The sequence below is a fragment of the Podarcis pityusensis genome (assembly GCF_964106645.2).
Source record: "Podarcis pityusensis genome assembly, chromosome: 7".
NCBI lineage: Eukaryota > Metazoa > Chordata > Lepidosauria > Squamata > Lacertidae > Podarcis > Podarcis pityusensis.
This window is the reverse complement of record NC_138031.1, coordinates 86,067,991-86,093,366: the sequence shown is the minus strand read 5'-3', so window position 1 is coordinate 86,093,366 and position 25,376 is coordinate 86,067,991. Positions and strand designations below refer to the sequence as shown.

The 25,376-nt window shown below is 42.3% G+C and overlaps 1 protein-coding gene and 1 pseudogene across 2 annotated transcripts in view; both read left to right on the top strand.

Annotated features, from left to right (window-relative positions):
* The window catches only part of LOC308481843 (uncharacterized protein), a 228,289-nt gene that overhangs the window by 15,959 nt on the left and 186,954 nt on the right, over positions 1 to 25,376 (top strand). The window lies entirely within an intron of this gene.
* LOC308481940 (protocadherin gamma-B5 pseudogene) lies at positions 6,564 to 9,052 on the top strand (annotated as a pseudogene). Its single transcript has one exon. The product of its transcript is annotated as a protocadherin gamma-B5 pseudogene (transcript).

The following is a 25,376-nucleotide window of genomic DNA, read 5'->3' as shown; positions in this document are numbered from 1 at the left end:
TACAACTTTTCACAAAATAGTTGCTTCGTCTTTCTTTACCTCTGTGCTCTATAAGCCCTATGAAGCATTATTATCTGATCATGCAATGCATTTCGGCATTCAGTGCCGTGAGACCAAAAGGTCTTCAGAATAAAATCAGAGTTCTGTAATTAGAGAGATACCAGGGTAATGTGATTTGCCCTCCCCCCCTTACTATATTTTTGTTGTTGTCTTAGGTGGAGGAGAGATGTTCTAAGAGAAAAATGTGACTGTAAAGATGAGAAAGCGTTTCCAAATTTGTTTTTGGAAGTTTTATACACAGTGCCAATGTGTATCAAAACTTTACTTTAGACAACTAGGAAATGTTGGTGGGAGACATTGTGTAGAATAAAGAGTCTGACGGAAGTGCTGCACATAGTGCCCACATGTACCGCCCTCCACAGTGATATGTACTTCTTCCATATGAGCAGGAAACTTCTTGCATACAAACAGGGAAAAAATACCGTCCTTATTTTACCACACTATTCTATGATTTCTAATCTTCATTTCATCTGCTTCTAATCAAATTGTGTCATCTTCATATTTCACTATGGAAACATATTTACACTTCCAGTTCTTGTTTGTTCTTTTATTCAGTTGTTGAGTATCTTTATTGCATTTGTAGTCCATCTCAGAACTTTGATGCAAAGGTTGGATGCAGGATTCATTGCTTTCATATAAAACAACAAATACACATGCATGGATTTGACTGAAATCACAATCATTTGCATCTAAAACATTAGTTGAATGGGCACCTATCTTATATATTTTTCATGTGAATTAAAAACACACAACAACAATAGGAATGTTAATACAATACTGAGTGCGCAGGTCAACGTTGCCAGGTTTTAAAGTGACAAACATCTTGTACTATTTGTTTCATCTGTTCAGAAGATAGTTGAGGAGGTATCTTAGATTGCAAACTGCCCTAGGCAGTCACCTGTTTTGCTCCCCATTGATCCAGACCTAAAATATACATATCTACATAATATGCTGCTTTGCACATCATGCTAAGCCATAGTTTGTTTTAAATCATGACTTACTCCTGCCGCTGTGGGCACTATGTGCAGCACAAGCAAGCCATAGTAAGATTTGTTGTGTGAAGCCAACATATCTTCTAGACTTCTTACTGTCTTACCACTCATGGCTTCTGTGAAACAAGCAAACCATGATCCATAGAATCATTTAATTGTTGAGTTCGAAGGGACCATGAGGGTCATCTAGTCCAACCCCCTGCAATGCAGGATTTTTTTGCCCAAAGTGGGGCTCAAACCCATGACCCTAAGATTAAGAGTCTTATGCTCTACTAACTGAGCTATCCCAGATCCATACAACACAACATGCCACAGAATGGCTTCTTTGTGCCATGTGTGGCACCTGCAAGGACATGGGAAAGCTGCAGTAGAGCTATGAGGCATGTTCATTTGTTTTATTTATTTAATTTACAGATTTACAAACACTGTCCCAGCCTGACGCCATTGAACTGGTATTTTAAAAAAGGAAAGAAAAAATACAAAGTTTAAGAGACTCCAAAAACAATTTTCAAAAGATTTCTACACTTGTACAATTAATATTGAATAAAACCACTAGGTCACACTTCAGGGGGTGCCTTGTTCAGTTAACTTAAAATAAACTATGGCTCATATTGGTATGCAATCCAAATCAAAATCTCTATTCATTCACATTAACTGGGACTGCGTCTCATGCAGTTCTCCGTCTAAACCTCGTAGTGTCACTGTTAGCCAGTCTAGATGCAGATCCACAGATACTTCCTATACTGTGATACCTCAAAGCAACTGCACAGATACTGGAAACAGCAGAGCACAAAGGAAGAACAGTCTGGCTGAGAAGCTGAAAATACTACTGGTGTAAATACACTAAGAAAAAGTGAGATTATTCTATCTAACGGGTTTGTCTCTTATTTTGCTGAGAAACCTGTTCAAAACAAGCTGAAAAAGTATTCTGTCAGAAAACAATGGACAGAAGGCAGAAAGAGGATGGCAAGGCACTCAGAAGGCAAGTACTGCTTCTCTTATTTTTGCCTTTCTCCTGCTGGGCTGCCTCAGAACAGATTCATTATTCCATTCCTGAGGAGATGCCAAAGGGTTCAATTGTGGGGAATCTTGCCAAGGATTTGGGACTGAATGCGAGAGATCTAGGAAGGCGCAATCTGCATGCTGTCTCTGTGAATAAAATGCAGTATTTCAATATCAATGCAGAAAATGGAAACCTCTATGTAAATGACAGAATAGATCGAGAGGAAATATGTGACAAAACTCCACTCTGCCTGGTTAATTTTGAGGTGGTGATTGAAAATCCCTTAAATGTTTTCCATATAACTGTGGAAATTCAGGATATTAATGACAATACTCCACATTTTTTGAAAATTAATATCAACTTAGAGATTGTGGAATCCACTTTGCCAGGCACCAGATTTCTCCTTGGGAAAGCTGAAGATCCTGACATAGGGATGAATTCGCTCCAGAATTACCAGCTGAGCTCTAATAAATATTTGACTTTGGATGTTAAGGAGACTTATGATGGAAATAAATTTGCAGATTTAGTGCTGCAGAAACCATTAGATCGAGAGACCGAACAGACCCTTCACTTGATCCTCACAGCGTTGGATGGGGGTGAACCTAGAAAAACTGGGACTGCCCAGATATGGATTAATGTTACTGATGCCAATGACAACCCCCCAGTTTTCACACAAGAGGTTTACAAGGTCAGTTTGAGGGAAAGTGTTGCAGTTGGATCGCTTGTGCTCCAGGTTACAGCTTCTGATAATGATGAAGGTTCAAATGCCCAAATCAGGTATCATTTTAGCAATATACCACAGAATGCCAACAAGAAATTCAGTCTAGATCCTTTGAATGGCTCAATCCTACTTATAGGGCTACTGGATTTTGAGGAAACCAAAGAATACACTTTGACCGTTGCAGCAAAAGATGGGGGTGGGTTAGAGACACATTGTAAAGTTGAAATAAGAGTTATTGATGAGAATGACAATTACCCCGAGGTAACCCTGGTTTCCTTGTTTAGCCCAGTCTCTGAAGATTCTCTGCCTGGTACCTTAATAGCTCTGATCAATTTGAATGACAAAGATAGTGGAGATAATGGAAAGGTCACTTGCTATTTACAGGACGATTTGCCCTTCAGAATTATTCCCTCATCTAACAATTACTACAAGCTCCTGACAGATAGTCCACTTGACAGAGAAATAGCTCTAGAGTACAATATCTCAGTAACAGCCTCAGACAATGGCACTCCCCCTCTCTCCTCACATAAATCTATCACACTTTTAATTGCTGATATCAATGATAATGCCCCTACCTTTCAGAAGCCATCCTACAACATCTATGTGCCAGAAAACAATCCTTCAGGTGCCTCCATTTTCACCATTAAAGCCTCTGATCCTGATGTGGACCAGAACTCACGGATCACATATTCCATCCTCAACAGCAACATCGAGGAGCTTCCCATCTCCTCCTATATCTCCATTAATTCTGAGACCGGCACCATCTATGCCCAGAGATCCTTTGACTATGAACAATTCAGAGAGTTCCGGCTGCAAGTGAAGGCCCAAGATGGGGGTTCTCCCCCTCTCAGCAGCAATGTGACCGTCAGGGTGTTTGTTCTCGATCGGAATGATAACAGCCCTCGTATCCTGTCCCCCTCACAAGAAGCCAAGGGCTCAGCCTTGTTTGAGATGGTGCCTCGTTCGGCCGAGGCAGATTATCTTGTCACCAAGGTGGTGGCCGTGGATGCAGATTCTGGACACAACGCCTGGCTCTCCTACCACCTGACTCAGGCCACTGAGCCGGCACTCTTCACGGTTGGTTCTCATACTGGAGAGATCAGGACAGCCAGGGCCTTTGTGGAGAGAGACGCTGTGAAACAGAGACTGGTCATTCTGGTGAAGGATAACGGGCAGCCGTCTCTCTCGGCCACCATGACTCTGAACCTGGTGTTTGCTGAGAACTTTCAGGAGGCCCTTCCGGAAATGAAGAGCCAACCCAGCAGCTCGGAGTATCAGTCGGACCTGCAGTTCTACTTGGTGCTGGCCTTAGCTGTGATCTCCTTCTTGTTCCTCTTGACCGTGATTCTGGCCGTTACAATGAAGCTCCATCAATCAGGGCATCCCAGGTTCCTACAGTGCTTTGGTCCTGTTCCCCATTCCAAGAATGGTGCCATCTTCCCACCCAACTTTGAAGATGGGACTTTGCCCTATTCCTACCAGCTGTGTCTGTCTTCTGAGACCAGGAAGAATGAGTTTGCCTTCCTGACACCCAATGTTCAGATGGCAGACAATATTCTTAGTGGTGAGAAATCTGATGTTCCTTTCACAGGGGGAAGTGAAAGCAATTTGCATTTGGACAAAGTTAATAATGACAAGGTAAATTTTCTTTTCAAAAATTATTTGTGCTGTATTTTCAATAATTTTTAACCATAACTATAATGGAAATATTAATTGTTTACATGTAGCTTACGCTAGCTGCTATATAACTTTCAGCAACTGGCAATTAAGAGGTTGTAGAGTATTCTTTATTTTAGGTTGCTCTCAGAAAGTGCAACACTTGTCGTTGATTTTAATCTAAGATTATTTTGTAGCCAGGTTTGCTATACCAACAACTTTTTTTCTTTTTCTTTTTGTAGAGCGAAGCTTATATTAATTAACTAAATTAAATGGTGCCAGACAATCACTATTATAATTATGTCACATGTTAGGGCTATAGTGGTAAATTATAATTTGGTGAAATCTCGGCCAAATCAAGCAAGCAAGGACCAGAGGCAGAAGGTCTCCTAGATGGGCTGCAGATAAAGGAACAAGAGCTAAGGATGGAAGACAAGTTATATGTTCATGGACAGGCTGGTGGGCAGATATATCTGTTAGGCTAAGCCTGACCTTATTCTCATTCTCACTGAAGGACTGCAGGTCTAGAAACCTGCAGCATTCTTAGTAGCTGGAAATACGTTACTAATCCATGTGCATCTAGCAAGTCTACCTAAATACTTATGGTAAGAAGTTGACAGAATAACATAGCTCAGGTTTCTTAAATTCACTCACCACTAGCACTTCATAAATGTTGCAGTAAGCAGATACATATGCCAAAGTAACTAGGTACATAGTCCCTAAAGGTCACTGACTGACAAAAAGATATGGGGAACATTGGCAAGAAGCCGTCAATAAACACATATCTGTAAGTGTGTGTCACAGATATTCTACATGCAAATCAACTGAATGTCATACATACATCTGTAGCAAATCAAAGATTCATGCTGTGTAACATCTGGAATAGTTCTGAAAAGTACAGGTGTCTCCCTCCACTTACACAGGGGTTATGTTCTTGGCCCCTGCAGGCATAACTGAAATTGCGTAAAGTGTCCCCCCCCCCTTCCAAACACCCTCTTTGGTGCTCTACTGTATCCAAAAGTATCCACAACTAGAATTGAAGTTATGGGGCTGGCAGGAGGCTGCAGGATGCATGGGAAAGTGGCTGCTGCTGCGCTACCCCACACATCAGCTGTTAGACAAGGAAGCTGAGCAGCCTAAACAAAGCCTCGCTGTGTCTCTAGTCTCTTCTGGGCTTCCTCTGCCCTCATTGCCGTCCTCTTTGGCCTCCAGGGAGGGTCTTCTTGCGAGCCACTTGGACATTTCAGCTCTCTTCTGGCATTTCCAGGTTTGAATTGAATTATTTAATTGTTTCCCAAAACCACGCATATACATGGTTGAGTGCAGGTTGATATCACGTAAATGGGGAGGGGAGAGGCCTGTATACAAAACTGAAATATTAATATTCTTATTCTACAGTAGAACCATATCACAAGTATTTAAAATGCATACCTCTACTATACTCAAGGAAGCTTTATTGAAGACATTATATTTCTTTAAATGAAAAAAGCTGTTGCAAGTCCTGGAAGCCTTTTGTAACATTATCTCAAGTTTCTCACAATAAGCAGGTAGATGGAGATGTGATGACTTCTCCTCTATGTTATTGATACTCTAAAGAATTTGAGTTACTGTGGGTTGTAATGACAAAATATAAAAAATACATTCTGGGTTGTTGCTTTTGCAAAATCACAAAAGACATTATGGGTTTTGCTTGCCACCCACATATACAAGAAAGCGGCAAGAAATCCCTTATATGTTATTTGCTGAAGACCTAAGACATCTCTTGCAGTTCCTCATCTGAGACTCAGAGTGCCGCTGTTGGCCAACATAGTTCTCACAGTGGAGCTGAAAATCCAGTGATTTGCTGCTTCTGCAATGTGATTGTTCAGTCACACAGAGCTGGGAAACAGCAGAACACAGGGATTTCCAAAGTGTTTTGCTGAGAAACAAAAACCACTGCAAAATACAGAAATCCGGCAGCAACCAGTAGCCTTATTTATCATCCCTCATTGAGCTCTTCTGCATCCTAATGGGAATGTGAAACTCCTCATCAGCTCAACAGATCACAGAAAACAAGGATAAAGCACATATCCCTGCAAGAGGAATGGAAGATAGTCAGAAGGAAAACAGCAGATCAGTAAGAAGGCAAGTACCTCTCCTCTTACTATTCTCTCTGTGTGGTCAGATTGCCTCAGAGCACATTCATTATTCCATCCCTGAGGAAATGGAAAAGGGATCCATTGTAGGAAACCTGGCCAAAGACCTGAGACTGAATAATGGAGAAATGGGAAATGGCAATCTGCATATCCTTTCCCTAGGTAAAAAGCAATATTTCACTCTCAGTGCAGAAAATGGGAATTTGTATGTAAGGGAGAGGATTGATAGAGAGGAATTATGTGGGCAAACTGCAATCTGCTCCATCAATTTTGAAGTGGTGGTTGACAGCCCTATGAATATTTTTCATATAACTGTAGAGATCCAAGACATAAATGATAATGCACCATATTTTGCAAATGGGGATATCAAGCTGGAGATAAGTGAATCCTCTTTAAAAGGCACCACGTTTCTCCTTGGACAAGCTGAAGATCCTGATCTTGGGGTGAATTCTCTCAAGAATTACCACCTTAGCACAAATCAGTATTTTATCCTGGAAGTGAGAGAAAGAAAGGATGGAAAGAAATATGCAGAATTAATATTGAATAAGCAGTTGGATCGGGAAAGTGAAAGTAGTTTCCAATTAACCCTTACGGCGCTGGATGGAGGGAAGCCTGCCAAAACTGGAACAGCCAAAATATGGATCACCGTCATTGATGCAAATGACAACCCACCAGTCTTCACTCAAAAAGTATACACAGTCAAGCTGAAAGAAAATGCCCCCAAAGGGTCTTCAGTGGTCCACGTGAAAGCCACAGATAGAGATGATGGTTCAAATGCCCAGATAAACTATAGTTTTAGTAACATCCCAGAAATTGCTCACCAGAAATTCTACTTGGATCCACATGAAGGGACAATAACACTTAAGGAGGTTCTGGACTTTGAGGAAATAGAAGAATATGTAATGGCAGTAGAAGGAAGAGATGGGGGAGGATTAGTCGCTCAATGCAATGTTGAAATAACACTCCTAGATGAGAATGACAATGCGCCAGAAGTGATTCTGGCCTCTTTATCCAGCCCCATCCCTGAAGACTCTGCAGTCGGAACCCTGGTAGCCCTTATCAATGTAAATGATAGAGACTCTGGAGATAATGGGAAGATTGCTTGTGATTTACAACATGATTTGCCATTCAAGATGGTATCAGCCTCCAATAATTATTATAAGCTTCTCACAGATGCCCCCTTGGACAGAGAAAGAACTCCAGAGTACAATATCACAGTCACAGCCACAGACAAAGGCAACCCCCCTCTTTCCACATACAAAACCATCACACTGCAGATCTCTGACATCAATGACAACTGCCCTGCCTTTGAGAAACCCTATTATACTGCCTATGTCCCAGAGAACAACCCTTCAGGCTCCTCCATTTTCAGAGTCAAAGCCTCCGACCCAGATGTGGACCAGAATGCTCAAATCACCTACTCCATTCGCAACAGCATCACTGAGGGGCTGCCTCTCTCATCCTTCCTCTCCATTAATTCCGAGACTGGCACTATCTATGCTCAGCGCTCCTTTGACTATGAGCAAGTCAGGGAGTTTCAAGTGGAGGTGAGGGCCGAAGATGGAGGCTCCCCCCGCCTCAGCAGCAATGCCACCGTGAGAGTGTGTATTCTGGACCAGAATGACCAAAGCCCTCAGATTCTTTACCCTTCTCAAGGAGTAGAGGGCTCCTCCTTGTTTGAGATGGTGCCTCGCTCAGCAGAGGAGGGTTATCTGGTGACCAAGGTGGTGGCTGTGGATGCTGACTCTGGACACAACGCTTGGCTCTCCTACTATCTGCTCCAGGCAACAGAACCTGGGCTGTTCTCAATTGGTTCCCATACTGGGGAGATCAGGACCTCACGGGCTTTTCTGGAAAGAGATGCTGTGAAGCAGAAGCTCGTCATCTTAGTCAAGGATAATGGGCAGCCGCCACTATCCGCTACCGTGAGTCTCAACCTGGTGTTTGCTGAGAACTTCCAGGAGGCACTTCCGGAAATTAGCCACCAGCCCAGTGACTCAGAGTATCAATCGGATCTACAGTTCTTCTTGGTGCTGGCCTTAGCTTTGATTTCATTCTTATTCCTCCTGACAGTGATTCTGGCGGTTCTCATGAAGATTCGGCGATCAGGGAACCCCAAATTCCTGCAGTGTTTTGCTCCTGTTCCCCATTCAAACAACACGGTCATTTTCCCACCAAACTATGAAGAAGGAACATTGCCGTATTCCTATCAGCTATGTTTATCTTCTGAGTCCAGGGTACAGGAGTTCACCTTTCCAACACCCAATGTTCAAACCACAGATAAGTCTAATGTGGCTTGGACTGCCAGTGGAGGCAATATGCTAAATTCTGAGGTGGATGAAGCTGTTATGGTGAGTTTATTTTCAGCTTAACCTGATTAACATTTTAAGCATTCCCTAATATATTTTAAGCTGATTTATCTCAGTTTTTCATATAAATATTCACTTCACATGAAGATGGGGAGCTTCTCCCACTGCTAGAACCTCACAGGCGTACTTGAAGCTGAAGGTCAGTACAGAACCTGTCATACAGGAGTTCTCAAATAGGCCTTTTCTTTGTCATCAGAAATCTTGCACTATTGGTATGTGTACAGGCCTGGGTGCATATATTTGTAAGTATTCAGATCTTCAACTGAAATTGTGTGGATGAGTATGATCTTGCTTCATTGCCTCCTCACATTGATTGGCTGTGGATATGGTATAAGGAAAATGCTATGTATGCCATCTAACCTATATCTAGTTTATCATTACTTCAGTTTACTGAAGACCCTCTGTTCTTCCACTTCATACCTTTAAAGAAAAATGTGTTTGAGAGACAGAGGGAGTGGGATGAGAGAGGGTGAGGGGTGAGAGGGAGAGAGGCCAACAGGCAGAGAGACATTCTCTCAGAAAGCTGTATTTTGTTCTGCTTTAATACAGTGAAAATGAGAGGGAAGGGTTCCAAGCGCATGGTTTAATTTTAGAATAATAAGAATGTTTCAGGAAATACCTAAGATGATATTAACCTGAAATGATTCACCAAAGGTTGAACCTGCTTTAACAGTCCTTTTATGTTTCTAAAAAGGTAAAGGTAAAGGACCCCTGACAGTTATGTCCAGTCGCGAATGACTCTGGGGTTGAGCTGTCATCTCGCTTTACTGGCCAAGGGAGCCAACGTTTGTCCACAGACAGTTTTTCTGGGTCATGTGGCCAATATGACTAAGCCGCTTCTGGCAAACCAGAGCAATGCAAGGAAACCAGAGCAATGCTTCTCACCGGAGCAGTACCTATTTATCTACTTGCACGTTGATGTGCTTTCAAATTGCGAGGTGGGCAGGAGCAGGGACCGAGCAACGGGAGCTCACCTCGTCGCGGGGATTCCAACCTAGGCAAGCCCTAGGCTCTGTGGTTTAGACCACATCACCACCCGCATCCCATTTTATGTTTCTAGTTCATTTTAAAAATGAAAAGTGCTTCACAAACATTTTAATAGTAACTCAGTATTATTTCCCCCTGCTTCTGAATGCCCAAGGTAATCCCTCACATAATCTCTATATCTCAGATTGTGAGTAGAGAAATAATGGTAGTAAATTATGGCTGAATGAATTCATTTGACGTGAATAAACAAATGTACTGTGTCAGCCAAATGAAAGCCAGATTAGTACTGCCAACTTGTACACTTGTCTCACTGCCTATGCCACCCCCCACCAACCTGGCTCTTGTTGGGCTTTCTGGAGCAACCACCCCATCACCATGCCTCCCTATGAGGAAGGTGAACTTCCTCACTCTGAGCAAGATAGCCCAGGAATATACCTGCATCACTACTGCTTTTAAATTTTTAACTAAATCTAGTAAAGGTAAAGGGATCCCTGACCATCAGGTCCAGTCACGGATGACATTGGGGTTGCGCCGCTCATCTCGCTTTTTTGGCCGAGGGAGGAGGCGTACAGCTTCCGGGTCATGTGGGCAGCATGACTAAGCCGCTTCTGGCGAAACCAGAGCAGCGCATGGAAACGCCGTTTACCTTCCCGCAGGAGCGGTACCTATTTATCTACTTACACTTTGACGTGCTTTCGAACTGCTAGGATGGCAGGAGCTGGGACCGAGCAACGGGAGCTCACCCCGTTGCGGGGATTCGAACAGCTGACCTTCTGATCGGCAAGTCCTAGGCTCTGTGGTTTAACCCACAGCGCCACCCGCGTCCCTTAACTAAATCTAGAAGATAACAATTAGCCATTGCAGTAAAGTAGAGGCAGTCCATCACTCACTTGGGTCTCCTCCAAGGAAAGACACCCCCACTTCCTTTGAAGCAATATGTTCTTCTGCTCCCTTCTCAAAATCCACCTTATTGCAAACTGGGCCCTCAGAAGCCTGGTTTTATTTCTTTCTGGACAAAAGCTTCATAGCAAATTCCAAAATTGATTGAATGTATGAAGGTGACATCTCTGAACAGCCTTTCCTTTCCTATACCAAGTGTATCTCTGTAGTTCATAGCAGGATGGGGGCAGGTCCAGGTTTGTCCTTTGTGGAGAGCAGTAGTCACTCTTCAGTTAACATGATTAAAGTTAGTCTCTTGAGTAATGGACCCATATCCTCAGGAGCACCCTACTGAAATGTTGGCTTGATGGCATTGCATTGCCCAAGCTGTGGCCTGTGCAAAATGACTTGAGGTGACCTATTTCCATCAGGAAGGCTTCCAGGAGCTTCCTTGCTTTTGTTGCAAAGTGAACCACACTGAAGCAATTTTTAAAAAATCATAGTCAACATAGGTGTGTCTCCCAGGCTCTTGAACTAGCAGCCTGCAAACAAGCCACCACCACCTAGTACAGCCTTTTCCTGCATAAGGAGAGCAGTAGATAAATGAAATGTTTGAGTGCCATTGAACATCGAAAAGAAGAAGAAAACATTTGAATTTTTGCACTTGTTTCATTGGAACAAATATTTTGATTTGGGGTGGGAAATCATTTGCCTTCGGATAATATTATTCTGATATCTTAGAAAGGCTATTTGTGTAACACAGAAAGAAGCAGTGGTGAGTGTGAGATTTATGAGTAGGTAAAAATTACTGGAAATGTTTTGAAATTGCATCTGGGATCCAAGTGAAATTGAAGCCATATTGATAAGACATAAGTAAAAATGTGCATGTTATTGTTACGTTTCCGAGCACAGTTCAAAGTGTGGTGCTGACCTTTAAAGCCCTAAAGCTTTGGCCCTGCATACCTGAAGTAGCGTCTCCACCCCCATCATTCAGCCGAGACATAGATACAGCTACAAGGGCCTTCTGGCAGTTCCCTTGCTGCAAGAAATGAAATTACAGGGAACCAGGCAGAAGGCCTTCTCGGTAGTTATGCCCGCCCTGTGGAATGCCCTCCCATCAGATGTTAAGCAAATAAACAACTTTTAGAAGACATCTGAAGGTAGCCCTGTATAGGGAATGTTTTAATGTTTGATGTCTTACTGTGTTTTAATTTGTTAGAAGTCACCCAGAGTGGCTGGGGCAACCTAGTCAAGTGGGTGGAATAATAATAATAATCTTCTTTCTTCTTCTTTCTTCTTCTACTTTTTTGGCGATCACTCGTAGCTGAGTTAGATTGTCTTCCAAAACATAGTTTTAGCAGTGAGTCCGTAAGTCACTGTGGAGGCCAATTCTGGATCCACACATCCTTCCACAGTGGGGACACAGGTTTCTGGGTGGGAGTTGATCATGGTGAGGGTTTGCCAAGTGTGCCTTCCTCTTAGCTCATTTCTCCTTTTCGTCCTGTGTTCAAGTGTCTTCAAAGCCCATGACACCTTTGGTAAAGGCTGTTCTCCAATTGAAGCACTCACAGGCCAGTGTTTCCTAGTTGTTGGTGTTTATACTACATTTTTAAAGATTTACCTTGAGAGAGTCTTTAAACCTTATTTGTTGAAATAATCATAATCATAATCATAATTCAAAATAAAAAAGTGGGATAATAATGCCTGCATTCTGATTTCTGCTCTGCCAAGCTCAGGATTTTGTTTGGGTGCCAGTTCTTTTTGGACTAACTTGGGTGCCAATTCTTCATACTAAACTAACAGCAATATCACAGTCATTATTTTAGTCCATGAAAACTTGTGCCACATTTGCTTTAAGACACCACAAGACAATTCTGTTTTTATTTTGAAAGTTGTTAACATGGATAAAAGGATGTTGACATGCAGCTGTAATTTGACAACATAAACGGTGGAGGACCAAAGACAACTCTCCTGGATGCCACCAATTTGTGGTTGTCCTGGACACTCCAAAATATGAACATACCCAGGTTGCTTTTCAATTATAAGTTGAATGAGAAAGAATCCCTTGCAGTTCTCTGTCTGAGCCTCAGGATGTCAGTGTCAGCCAGTGTGGAAGCCACAGAGAAGATGCAGGAGACCCCTGGATAGTTTTCTAGAAAGGGATTGTCTCACCATTTCTGTACAATAACAGCAGATCACAACAACCAAGCAATCTTGCTGGAAAGGACAATAAAAATTTAAGAAGGAACTGATTTACCTAGGCAGAAATCCAGCTTAGTCTTTGTTGTGGAGATTCCTTGTGATCAGATGACAATTTGATCATTACAAGCTGAAAAAAGGAGACAGCTGTTTCTCAGGGATCTGTATGGATAGAAGAAACAAAAACAATGGAATGGCACTCAGAAGGCAAGTACTGCTTCTCTTATTTTTGCCTTTCTCCTGCTGGGCTGCCTCAGAGCAGATTCGTTATTCTATCCTTGAGGAGAAGCCAAAGGGTTCAGTTGTGGGGAATCTTGCTGAGGATTTGGGACTGAATGCCAGAGATCTAGGAAGGCGCAATCTGCATGCTGTCTCTGTGAACAAAATGCAGTATTTCAGTATCAATGCAGAAAATGGAAATCTCTATGTAAATGACAGGATTGACAGAGAGGAAATATGTGGCACAACTCCACTCTGTCTTGTTAATTTTGAGGTGGTAATGGAAAATCCCCTTAATATTTTTCATGTGACTATTACAATTCAAGATATAAATGACAATGCGCCATTCTTTCTCAGTGGCAATATCAACTTAGAAACAAGCGAACTAACTTTGTTAGGAACACGGTTTTTCCTTGGGAAAGCTGAAGATCCTGACATTGGGATGAATGCTCTCCAGAATTACCACCTTAGCTCGAATCAGTATTTTACTCTGGATGTTAAAGAGACTCATGATGGAAATAAATTTGCAGATTTAGTGCTGCAGAAAGCACTAGATCGAGAGACTGAACAGACCCTTCACTTGATTCTCACAGCGTTGGATGGGGGTGAACCTAGAAAAACTGGGACTGCCCAGATATGGATTAATGTTACTGATGCCAATGACAACCCCCCAGTTTTCACTCAAGAGGTGTACAAGGTCAGTTTGAGGGAAAGTGTTGCAGTTGGATCGCTTGTGCTCCAGGTTACAGCATCTGATAATGATGAAGGTTCATACGCCCAAATCAGGTATTATTTTAGTAATATACCACAGAATGCCAACAAGAAATTCAGTCTAGATCCATTGAATGGCTCAATCCTACTTATAGGGTTATTGGACTTTGAGGATATCAATGAATATACTATATCAGTAGCAGCCAAAGATGGTGGTGGATTAGTGACACATTGCAAAGTTGAAATAAGCGTTCGTGATGAGAATGATAATGCCCCAGAGGTTACTTTAGCCTCCATGTTTAGCCCTGTTCCGGAAGATTCTATGTCAGGAACAGTCATTGCTCTGATCAATGTAAATGACAGAGATAGTGGAGATAATGGAAAGGTTACTTGCTACCTACAAGATGATTTACCCTTCAAAGTTCTTCCGTCATCTAACAATTACTTCAAGCTCCAGACAGACAGTCTCCTGGACAGAGAAAGAACTCCTGCATATAATCTTACAATCACAGCAATTGATAAAGGAACTCCACCTCTTTCCACACACAAAACAATCTCACTACAGATCTCAGATATCAATGATAATGCCCCTACATTTCAGAAATCATCCTACAACATCTACGTGCCAGAAAACAATCCTTCAGGTGCCTCCATTTTCACCATCAAAGCTTCTGATCCTGATATGTACCAGAACTCACGGATCACATACTCCATCCTCAACAGCAACATCGAGGAGCTTCCCATCTCCTCCTATATCTCCATTAATTCTGAGACTGGCATCATCTATGCCCAGAGATCCTTTGACTATGAACAATTCAGAGAGTTCCGGGTGCAAGTGAAGGCCCAAGATGGGGGTTCTCCCCCTCTCAGCAGCAATGTGACCGTCAGAGTGTTTGTTCTTGACAGGAATGATAACAGCCCTCGTATCCTGTCCCCCTCCCAAGAAGCCAAGGGCTCAGCCTTGTTTGAGATGGTGCCTCGTTCGGCCGAGGCAGATTATCTTGTCACCAAGGTGGTGGCCGTGGATGCAGATTCTGGACACAACGCCTGGCTCTCCTACCACCTGACTCAGGCCACTGAGCCGGCACTCTTCACGGTTGGTTCTCATACTGGAGAGATCAGGACAGCCAGGGCCTTTGTGGAGAGAGACGCTGTGAAACAGAGACTGGTCATTCTGGTGAAGGATAACGGGCAGCCGTCTCTCTCGGCCACCATGACTCTGAACCTGGTGTTTGCTGAGAACTTTCAGGAGGCCCTTCCAGAAATGAAGAGCCAACCCAGCAGCTTGGACTATCAGTCTGACCTGCAGTTCTACTTGGTGCTGGCCTTAGCTGTGATCTCCTTCTTGTTCCTCTTGACCGTGATTCTGGCCGTTACAATGAAGCTCCGTCAATCAGGGCATCCCAGGTTCCTACAGTGCTTTGGTCCTGTTCCTCATTCCAAGAATGGTGCCATCTTCCCACCCAACTTTGAAGATGGGACTTTGCCCTATTCCTACCAGCTGTGTCTGTCTTCTGAGTCCAGGAAGAATGAGTTTACCTTCCTTACACCAAATATACAGATTGCAGACAATATTGTTAGCAGTGAGAAACCTGGTGTTCCTTTTACAGGCAACGGAGAAAATAATTGTCAAGCTGAGATGAATAAAGATGAAGAGGTAAGAATTGTTATCCAGAATTATTTGTGTAAGCCATGGTGTTTTTCAATGAGCAAAATCCAGACAGAATGCCTCCATACTTTTGTGGAAATTGCCATAGTTTGTCCTCTTTTTACTCAGCATTCACACAATACTGTTACAAAATCAGTAACACCTTTTCCACCTTTTCTTAGTGGATGGAAGGCTAACAATTTTTTTTTAGAAAAATAGCACAAGCTCCATGGCAATTCTTCTCTCTCTCTCTCTCTCTCTCTCTCTCTCTCTCTCTCTCTGTGTGTGTGTACAGGGAAATGGAGATGGTAAATTGGCCTTTATTTGTATCAGTTCTCTCCTTTGTAATTGATGTATATAATATTACTGAGAGCAGAACTCTTTAGTCTCTCTCTCTCTCTCTCTCTCTCTCTCTCTCTCTCTCACACACACACACACAGAGAGAGAGAGAGAGAGAGAGAGAGAGAGCTTGTGGTGACCAGCTGAATTATTCTTGTGTCTCTGAGGTGAAGCTTCAGAAATAAAGTTTATGAGTCATGTGTTTTTAGGACTATGATGATAATATTGGTGAGAAGCAATTTGACTGTCAGTAACCAACTCCTCTCTTTGGAAGAATAATTCTAGAATTTTGTTGTGAAACCAACTAGGCCTGGGGCTTTATGTATTTTTTTTGTTTTTGAGGACAGTCTCTATTTCCACTGGGATGATAGGACTGTCCAATGAACTCTTGTTCGTCTTCTGTTATGGTTGGAATGGGCAGTCCTGTCAGGTGGTTCTTGATTCCCTGTTGGGGTGGGTTGTTGGAGGTGTATAGGTTGGAGTAGAATTCAGCGAATTCTGACTCCAGTCCTATGCACACTTTATCTAAATGTGCCCCAGACTGTGGTGTGCCTAGATGTCAACATGTCTGTAGGAAGCTAAGGTAAAGGTAAAGGGACCCTTAACCATTAGGTCCAGTTGTGGATGACTCGGGGGCTGCGGTGCTCATCTCGCTTTATTGGCCGAAGGAGCCGGCATACAGCTTCTGGGTCATGTGGCCAGCATGACTAAGCCGCTTCTGGCGAACCAGAGCAGCGCACGGAAACGCCGTTTACCTTCCCACCGGAGTGGTACCTATTTATCTACTTGCACTTTGACGTGCTTTCGAACTGCTAGGTTGGCAGGAGCAGGGACCGAGCAACGGGAGCTCACCCCGTCACGGGGATTCGAGCAGCCGACCTTCTGATTGGCAAGTCCTAGGCTCTGTGGTTTAACCCACAGCGCCACTTGTGGAAAGCTAAGGGCTTCCCAAATATGAGCATTGCTTTTGTGTCTGCATAAATCTTTCCTCTGTATAAGGAGCTATTTAAGAGAATTGTAGAATTGTAGATTTGGAAGGGTCAATTATGAATCCAGCCCAGTGTTCTCAAGCCTGACTAGGAGACGCTGTCCAAGTTCTGTTACTATCTGATGGCTTTTACATATTATTTGTGTGTGGTGCTGGTTTACTTTTAGGATACATGCAAGCAAAGCAGCTTGTAGAATTCTGCATACTAGGGGTGGGGGGAAATGCCAAGGTGATTATTTTATGAACTAAAAAGTTACTATTTGGATGAACTTTAACTGAACTATTTTGTAAAATTACGAACTTCTTTGGACAGGATGAACTAGAACTCCTTCCTTTTAAAAATGAACTGTTGATCCCCCACATAGTATTTGCTTTTTCTAAACATGTAGATTGTCATAGTGGCAGGGTATGATGTCTTGACAATTACTACTTCAATATCGCCCTACTTTATCCAGGACTCCACAGAATTAGATTTCATCCTTGATCCCCCTTTAAAATACTGACAAGTGCAAGTTCATAAGCTGAATAGACAATGGTCAGAATGCTAAACTGTGGAGTTACTAATAGACAAAATTGTTGTAAAGTGGAAAGCTCAGTAAATGGAGTTCCTGATAGACAAACTTGTTGTAAAGTGGAAAGCTCAGTAAATGGATATTTATGAGGTTTTTGAAGACTATGTTCTACTCAGACTACACAAACGGTAAATATTGATAGTAAGTTAGTCATACTTCAATTTCAAGGCAGGTGTCAGATTTTAGCTGCAAATTTCTGTGAAGCGCACTTCATCAGCAAATCCAGGTTTTCTACTCTTAACATGTAACTATTCTAGGAACATAAAAAATAAAATTCTAGGCACATGTTTTTTACTACACAAATGGTAACATTTCTCAAGGAGATGAGAAAGTTACAGATTTCAATTTCAAAATGTGGTGAATGCTACAATTCTTTTATTCTCCCCATTTATATCCTACCTGATCTTTCTAAAAAAAGTAAAGAAAATAGGGGGAGGAGGTGGGATAAATTCCACATTGAGTGTGTGTGTGTGTGTGTGTGTGTGTAGTGTATTGTTGCTGGTTATTTTCTACTACTACTTTTTGGATGCCGGTGAGTTGTGGCCTATCCTACAGATAAAACACATCAACAAATTTGTAAAGCTATGTTATTTACCCAAATATTCCTGAAAATGGATACACATCAATATGTAAATGACAAAACAAATCTCTTCCATCTTATCTGTGACAAAACCTCTTGCAGTTCCTCATCTGAGACTCAGAGTGCCGCTGTTGGCCAACATAGTTCTCACAGTGGAGCTGAAAATCCAGTGATTTGCTGCTTCTGCAATGTGATTGTTCAGTCACACAGAGCTGGGAAACAGCAGAACACAGGGATTTCCAAAGTGTTTTGCTGAGAAGCAAAAACCACTGCAAAATACAGAAATCCGGCAGCAACCAGTAGCCTTGTTCTATCATCTTTTATTGAGCACTTCTGCATCCTAATGGGAATGTGAAACTCCTCATCAGCTCAGCTGATTACAGAAAACAAGAATAAAGCACAAATTCCTGCAAGAGTGATGGAAGATAGGCAGAAGGAAAAAAGCAGATCCCTAAGATGGCAAGTACCTCTCCTCTTATTATTCTCTCTGTGTGGTCAGATTGCCTCAGAGCACATTCATTATTCCATCTCTGAGGAAATGGAAAAGGGATCCATTGTAGGAAACCTAGCCAAAGACCTGAGCCTGAATAATGGAGAAATGGGAAATGATAATCTACGTATCCTTTCCCTAGGTAAAAAGCAATACTTTACTCTCAGTGCAGAAAATGGAAATCTGTATGTAAGGGAAAGGATTGATAGAGAGGAATTATGTGGTCAAACTGCATTCTGCTCCATCAATTTTGAAGTGGTGGTTGAGAGTCCTATGAATATTTTTCATATAACTGTAGAAATCCAAGACATTAATGATAATGCACCATATTTTGTAAATGGGGATATCAAGCTGGAGATAAGTGAATCCTCTTTAAAAGGCACCACGTTTCTCCTTGGACAAGCTGAAGATCCTGATCTTGGAGTGAATTCTCTCCAGAATTACCACCTTAGCACAAATCAGTATTTTATTCTGGAAGTGAGAGAAATAGAAGATGGAAAGAAATATGCAGAATTAGTGTTGAATAAACAGTTGGATCGGGAAAGTGAAAGCAGTTTCCAATTAATCCTTATGGCGCTGGATGGAGGGAAGCCTGCCAAAACTGGAACAGCCAAAATATGGATCACCGTCATTGATGCAAATGACAACCCACCAGTCTTCACTCAAAAAGTATACACGGTCAAGCTGAAAGAAAATGCCCCCAAAGGGTCATCAGTGATCCAGGTGAAAGCCACAGATAGTGATGACGGTTCTTATGCTCAGATAAACTATAATTTTAGTAACATCCCTGAAAGTGCTCGTCAAAAGTTCCACTTGGGTTCACAAGATGGGACAATAACACTTAAGGAGGCTCTAGACTTTGAGGAAACAGAAGGATATGTGATGGCAGTAGAAGCAAGAGATGGAGGTGGATTAGCGGCTCACTGTAAAGTTGAAATTTCACTCCTAGATGAGAATGACAATGCGCCAGAAGTGATTCTGGCCTCTTTATCCAGCCCCATCCCTGAAGACTCTGCAGTAGGAACCCTGGTAGCCCTTATCAATGTAAATGATAGAGACTCTGGAGATAATGGGAAGATTACTTGTGATATACAACACGCTTTGCCATTCAAAATGGTATCAGCCTCCAATAATTATTATAAGCTTCTCACAGATGCCCCCTTGGACAGAGAAAGAACTCCAGAGTACAATATCACAGTCACAGCCACAGACAAAGGCAACCCCCCTCTTTCCACATACAAAACCATCACACTGCAGATCTCTGACATCAATGACAACTGCCCTGCCTTTGAGAAACCCTATTATACTGCCTATGTCCCAGAGAACAATCCTTCAGGCTCCTCCATTTTCAGGGTCAAAGCCTCCGACCCAGATGTGGACCAGAATGCTCAAATCACCTACTCCATTCGCAACAGCATCACTGAGGGGCTGCCTCTCTCATCCTTCCTCTCCATTAATTCTGAGACTGGCACTATCTATGCTCAGCGCTCCTTTGACTATGAGCAAGTCAGGGAGTTTCAAGTGGAGGTGAGGGCCGAAGATGGAGGCTCCCCCCGCCTCAGCAGCAATGCCACCGTGAGAGTGTGCATTCTGGACCAGAATGACCAAAGCCCTCAGATTCTTTACCCTTCTCAAGGAGTAGAGGGCTCCTCCTTGTTTGAGATGGTGCCTCGCTCAGCAGAGGAGGGTTATCTAGTGACCAAGGTGGTGGCTGTGGATGCTGACTCTGGACACAACGCTTGGCTCTCCTACTATCTGCTCCAGGCAACAGAACCTGGGCTGTTCTCAATTGGTTCCCATACTGGGGAGATCAGGACCTCACGGGCTTTTCTGGAAAGAGATGCTGTGAAGCAGAAGCTCGTCATCTTAGTCAAGGATAATGGGCAGCCGCCACTATCCGCTACCGTGAGTCTCAACCTGGTGTTTGCTGAGAACTTCCAGGAGGCACTTCCGGAAATTAGCCACCAGCCCAGTGACTCCGAGTATCAATCTGATCTACAGTTCTTCTTGGTGCTGGCCTTAGCTTTGATCTCCTTCTTATTCCTCCTGACAGTGATTCTGGCCATTCTCATGAAGATTCGGCGATCAGGGAACCCAGAATTCCTGCAGTGTTTTGCTCCTGTTCCCCATTCAAACAACACGGTCATTTTCCCACCAAACTATGAAGAAGGAACATTGCCATATTCGTATCAGCTGTGCTTATCTTCTGAGTCCAGGGTACAGGAGTTCACCTTTCCAACACCCAATGTTCAAACTTCAGAGAATATTTCATGCAACACTCAGTCTGATGCACCTTTGACTGCCAATGGAGGCAATATCCTAATTTCTGAGATGGATAGAACTGATATGGTGAGTTGTTTTTTTCAGCAGTTCATGGTGAACTGATTCTGCATTCGCTGCATATCTATAGAGTACTAATATATTTTAAGCTCACTCATCTCAGAGTGTTTTCTTTTGAGCAGTATCTGCTACTACACATTTGGTGCAATTTTTTTTACTGAGATTGAATATTTGAAAGTATGTTGTAATAATCAGTTTACTCTTTCATCTCCGTATATACAGGTAATATGGTTTAATTAATCATTTCCTTCCCTCTGATTCCCTTTTGAATATTTGTATATACTTTACCCTCTTTCCCTAATCTTGATCTTCATGAATTCAGCTGAATGTCCCTATAGAACCAACACAATGCTGCAAATGGTGGGGTCTCTTGGCATATGTAAGGGACGAGGTGTGTGCAATTTGTAAGTTTGCAGACTTGCTTCAGACTTTTAGCTGAGGTTTTGGAGATCTTCACTGAAGAATTTTTGTGCTTTGAATGTTACAGAGTAAGAAGTGGGGTCTGGTTTCAGCCAGCTTTTTCCATAATATCTCATTCCTCCTCCTCCCCTGTTTTATATTTTTCTCCTCCAACAGGCATTGAGCATTGTGTTTCTACTGAGCATGCTCTGCTGTCTTTGGTCAGTTTGGGTTTCACCTTCTCTTGTTTTTTTGTACTTCTGTAAAACTGGGGGTTCCCTCAAGACTACGGACACACTTGGTCCATCAAGCTCAGTACTGTCCACACTAACTAGCAACAGCTCTCCAGGTCTTCAGACAGAAGACCTTCGCTTTCCTACCTCAGGATTCTGAGGATTGAACTTTGAACCTTTTGAAGGAAAAGCAGATACTCTACCACTGAGCTATGACCTTTCTGCTTTTTGAACTGGAACATCACTAGCCCAAAGCTCACTCCTCGGCCTGTCATGAATGGATGCATTGTGATAGTCACAGACCATAGCAATGTATTGAGAGTAATGAAAGGAAACTTTTAATATAAGGAAAGGCAAAGTGAATTAGCACTTCCATATAAAATCCACATACCCCAAGTTGACATAGGAAATGATACAAAACAATAAGGAAATTAAAATAATCTTTAACATAAAATATATCAGTACAACAAAATTAATCTTACAAGATTAATAATCTAAAGCATTGGACTATAGATTAAAATCCAGTCAGTCAAATAAGTGTAATTATTCCCTTTTCCAACTAATGTCTTCTTTTGTGCCTTATACAGTGGTACCTCAAGTTAAGAACATAATTCATTCCGGAGGTCTGTTCCTAACCTGAAACTGTTCTTAACCTGAAGCACTTAACCACTTTAGCTAATGGGGCCTGCCGCTGCGCCGCCGCTGCATGATTTCTGTTCTCATCCTGAAGCAAAGTTCTTAATATTTCTGGGTTAGCGGAGTCTGTAACCTGAAGCGTATGTAACCCGAGGTACCACTGTAATTTCTACAGCTGGTATAAATGTGACATGCTTTTTGAAGTTCAGGGGACTCAATCACAGATAAAGACAAACAGATGAAGACAAAAACCAAAGAAAGTTGGGAGTGATAGATCTATCTTTGATGAATCAATTATTATCCCCACTATTTACTCATTTTGGGGTACAAATCCAGGGATTAGTTCAGTATTATTTCTTCCGAAATAGTTGTGCAATAGGTGCAATTCTTGATATGTCCTTTATAGCAAATTTGCTTCCCATAGGATCTACATAATTCTCTGTTTAACATGGTGTAGCATATAGATTTTGTATAATATGTGGAATTGTATAATGTAGATACTATTTAGCACTACTTGGGTCTAGAACACTGGATACCACCCATGGTAACTAGTGTTTGAGAAGGGGAAACCTTTGTAGCACACAGTAAGTGAATCTAATATTGCCCATGAAATAATGCCACGGGGGATCATTAAATCCTGGAAATGATATGTCAAGAAGGCACACTGATTTGTTCTTATTCATAAAATATAGGTGGGGGGAAACTAATGTGCTCTGGTGTTGGGATGGAGTAGGGAAAGGGGGGAAGGAATGCTGACTGAGGGATACATACCTGTCTTTCAAAGATTTGCTTTAGGATAACGTTGTAACTGCTAGTTGACTTGAATATCACAAGGAGCCACAATGTCAGACCACAATGTCAGAAGTGACGATACAAGTACTCTGGAACAAAACAGATTATCTTGACCCATTTCAATCTGCTTTCAGGCCTCGGTTATGGGTCTGAATTGACCTTTGTCACTGATGGGTGATCTTTACTAGGAGAAGTACAGGGGAAGTATAATCCTGTTAACCTTACCTGATTTCTTTCTCAGTGGCTTTTGACACAATTCCCTTTATATCTTTCTGAACTGACTTAATGGGATGGGTACTGGAGACACTGTTTAACAATGGTTCTGGTTCTATTTCCAGAGTTGGTTTCTGAAAACAACCTTGGGTGATTGTCTTTGAGCCCGCTGGCAGTTGTGCTGGTGGGTGCCACAGGGTACCATTTTGTCTTCAGTGCTGTTTGACATCTATATATGAAGCCTCTGGAGATAGTCATTGAGCAATCTGGGGCAAGGTGTCATCAGCATGCTGATGATGCTGAGCTCTACTTCTCTGTAACTTCTAAATCAGAAGCGGTTGTGCAAGCCCTGGACTAGTGCCTAGGCTTAGCGTTCAGCTGAATGATGGCCAACAAAACTCCTCAAGACAGAGGAGCTTTGAGTGGGTCTCCCTGAGGCTGGATAACTGGTCAGTTGTGTGCTTTGGATGGGGTCCTCCTGAAAGAGCAGGTTCATAGTCAGGGGGTGCTACTATATCAATATTGTCACCTGCTAACACCTTTTCTTTCTCAAAGCCAATGTTGTTTTTTAGGAGGAAGGAAGAAACTAACAAGAATAGGAGAGCAAAAGCTCTGGTTTCTAATCAAACACTAAAAAACCCTATCTGTGTTTGTTTTGTTTTCGTTTGACACACTTTGGTTTATGTTTGTCTTCTACAGGACAGCTGAGATCACTGTCAACTCATAGGTTTATTCTGATTTATTTGGGGGAAATATCCCTTCTAATAAAACTGAAAAAAAGCAAGAGATCTGTGGTTGGGTAAAATTATCTGTTACATTTTGAGATTATATCTTTGGCATCAAAGCAGAAATCACAGATATCAGTAACAATTGCCCATGTTTCTATCAGGGAAATGCAAAATAAGATCAATGGTATATCAATGCTGGGATATCAGTGCCATAGTTCTAGTTTCCATTCTATGACGCTTAGTCAAATTTCTCTTTTAGTACAAATTATTTCCAGACAACACAGTGCGACAGTCACTGTAGTAAAACCCCTTAAATTAAAAGCCGCTGAAGAGGTAATTCAAAAAGAGAAAGGAAAAAAGAAATGCTGGCGCATTATTTGTGGAAGCAGATCTTTGTATACCAGGAAAGTCGCACTTGGAGAAACATAGAATCATGTCAGAGGAGATTCCCACCCCAATGCCGAGCCCTGCAGGAAAGAGAGAATCCCCAATATATGACTGTCCAGACTCTGCTTGAATAACTGCAGCAAAGCAGCTCCATTGCTGAACAGCTCTTAGCATAGGGATGTTTCTCCTTCACGTTCCAAAATATAATACCCAAACTGCTGTTCTATTTTCAACTACAGTAAATGAGAACAAAATCCCTTGTAGTTCTCCATCTGAGCCTGAGGGTGTCACTGTTGGCCAGTGTGGCAGCCAGACTGATAAGAGAAAAGATCCACGCATGTGTTTCCTAAGGAGCAACTGTTTAATCATTGCTGTGCAAGTTGGACAAGCAGCACATCACAACGACAGACCAATCCTGCTAGAAAGGAAAAAAAATTCAACTACTTTCTGTAAACATTAAGAAGAAAGGCAGCTTATTTTTCCTTATGGTGATCCTGCACCTTGATGGGGCTTTGATCTGATCTGCAAAAGGAAGCAGCTAATTTGTTGTAAAGCCAGATGGACAGAAGACACGAAGACAATGGCAGAGCATTCAGAAGGCAAGTACTGCTTCTCTTACTTTTGTCACCTTCCTGCTGGGCTGCCTCAGAGCAGATTCGTTATTCTATCCCTGAGGAGATGGCAAAGGGTTCAATTGTGGGGAATATTGCCAAGGATTTGGGACTGAATGCCAGAGATCTAGGAAGGCGCAATCTGCATGCTGTCTCTTTGAAGAAAATGCAGTATTTCAGTATAAATGCAGAGAATGGAAACCTCTATGTAAGTGACAGAATAGATAGAGAGCAGCTATGTGACATAACTCCCATTTGCGTAGTAAATTTTGAAGTGGTAGTTGAAAATCCCCTCAATATCTTCCATTTAACTATAGCAATTCAGGACATTAATGATAATGCACCACTGTTTCCCAATGATAACATCAACTTGGAGACAAGTGAACTTACTGTACCAGGCGCACGATTTCTCCTTGGGAAAGCTGAAGATCCTGACATTGGGATGAACTCCCTCCAGAATTACCAGTTGAGCACCAATCAGTACTTCAC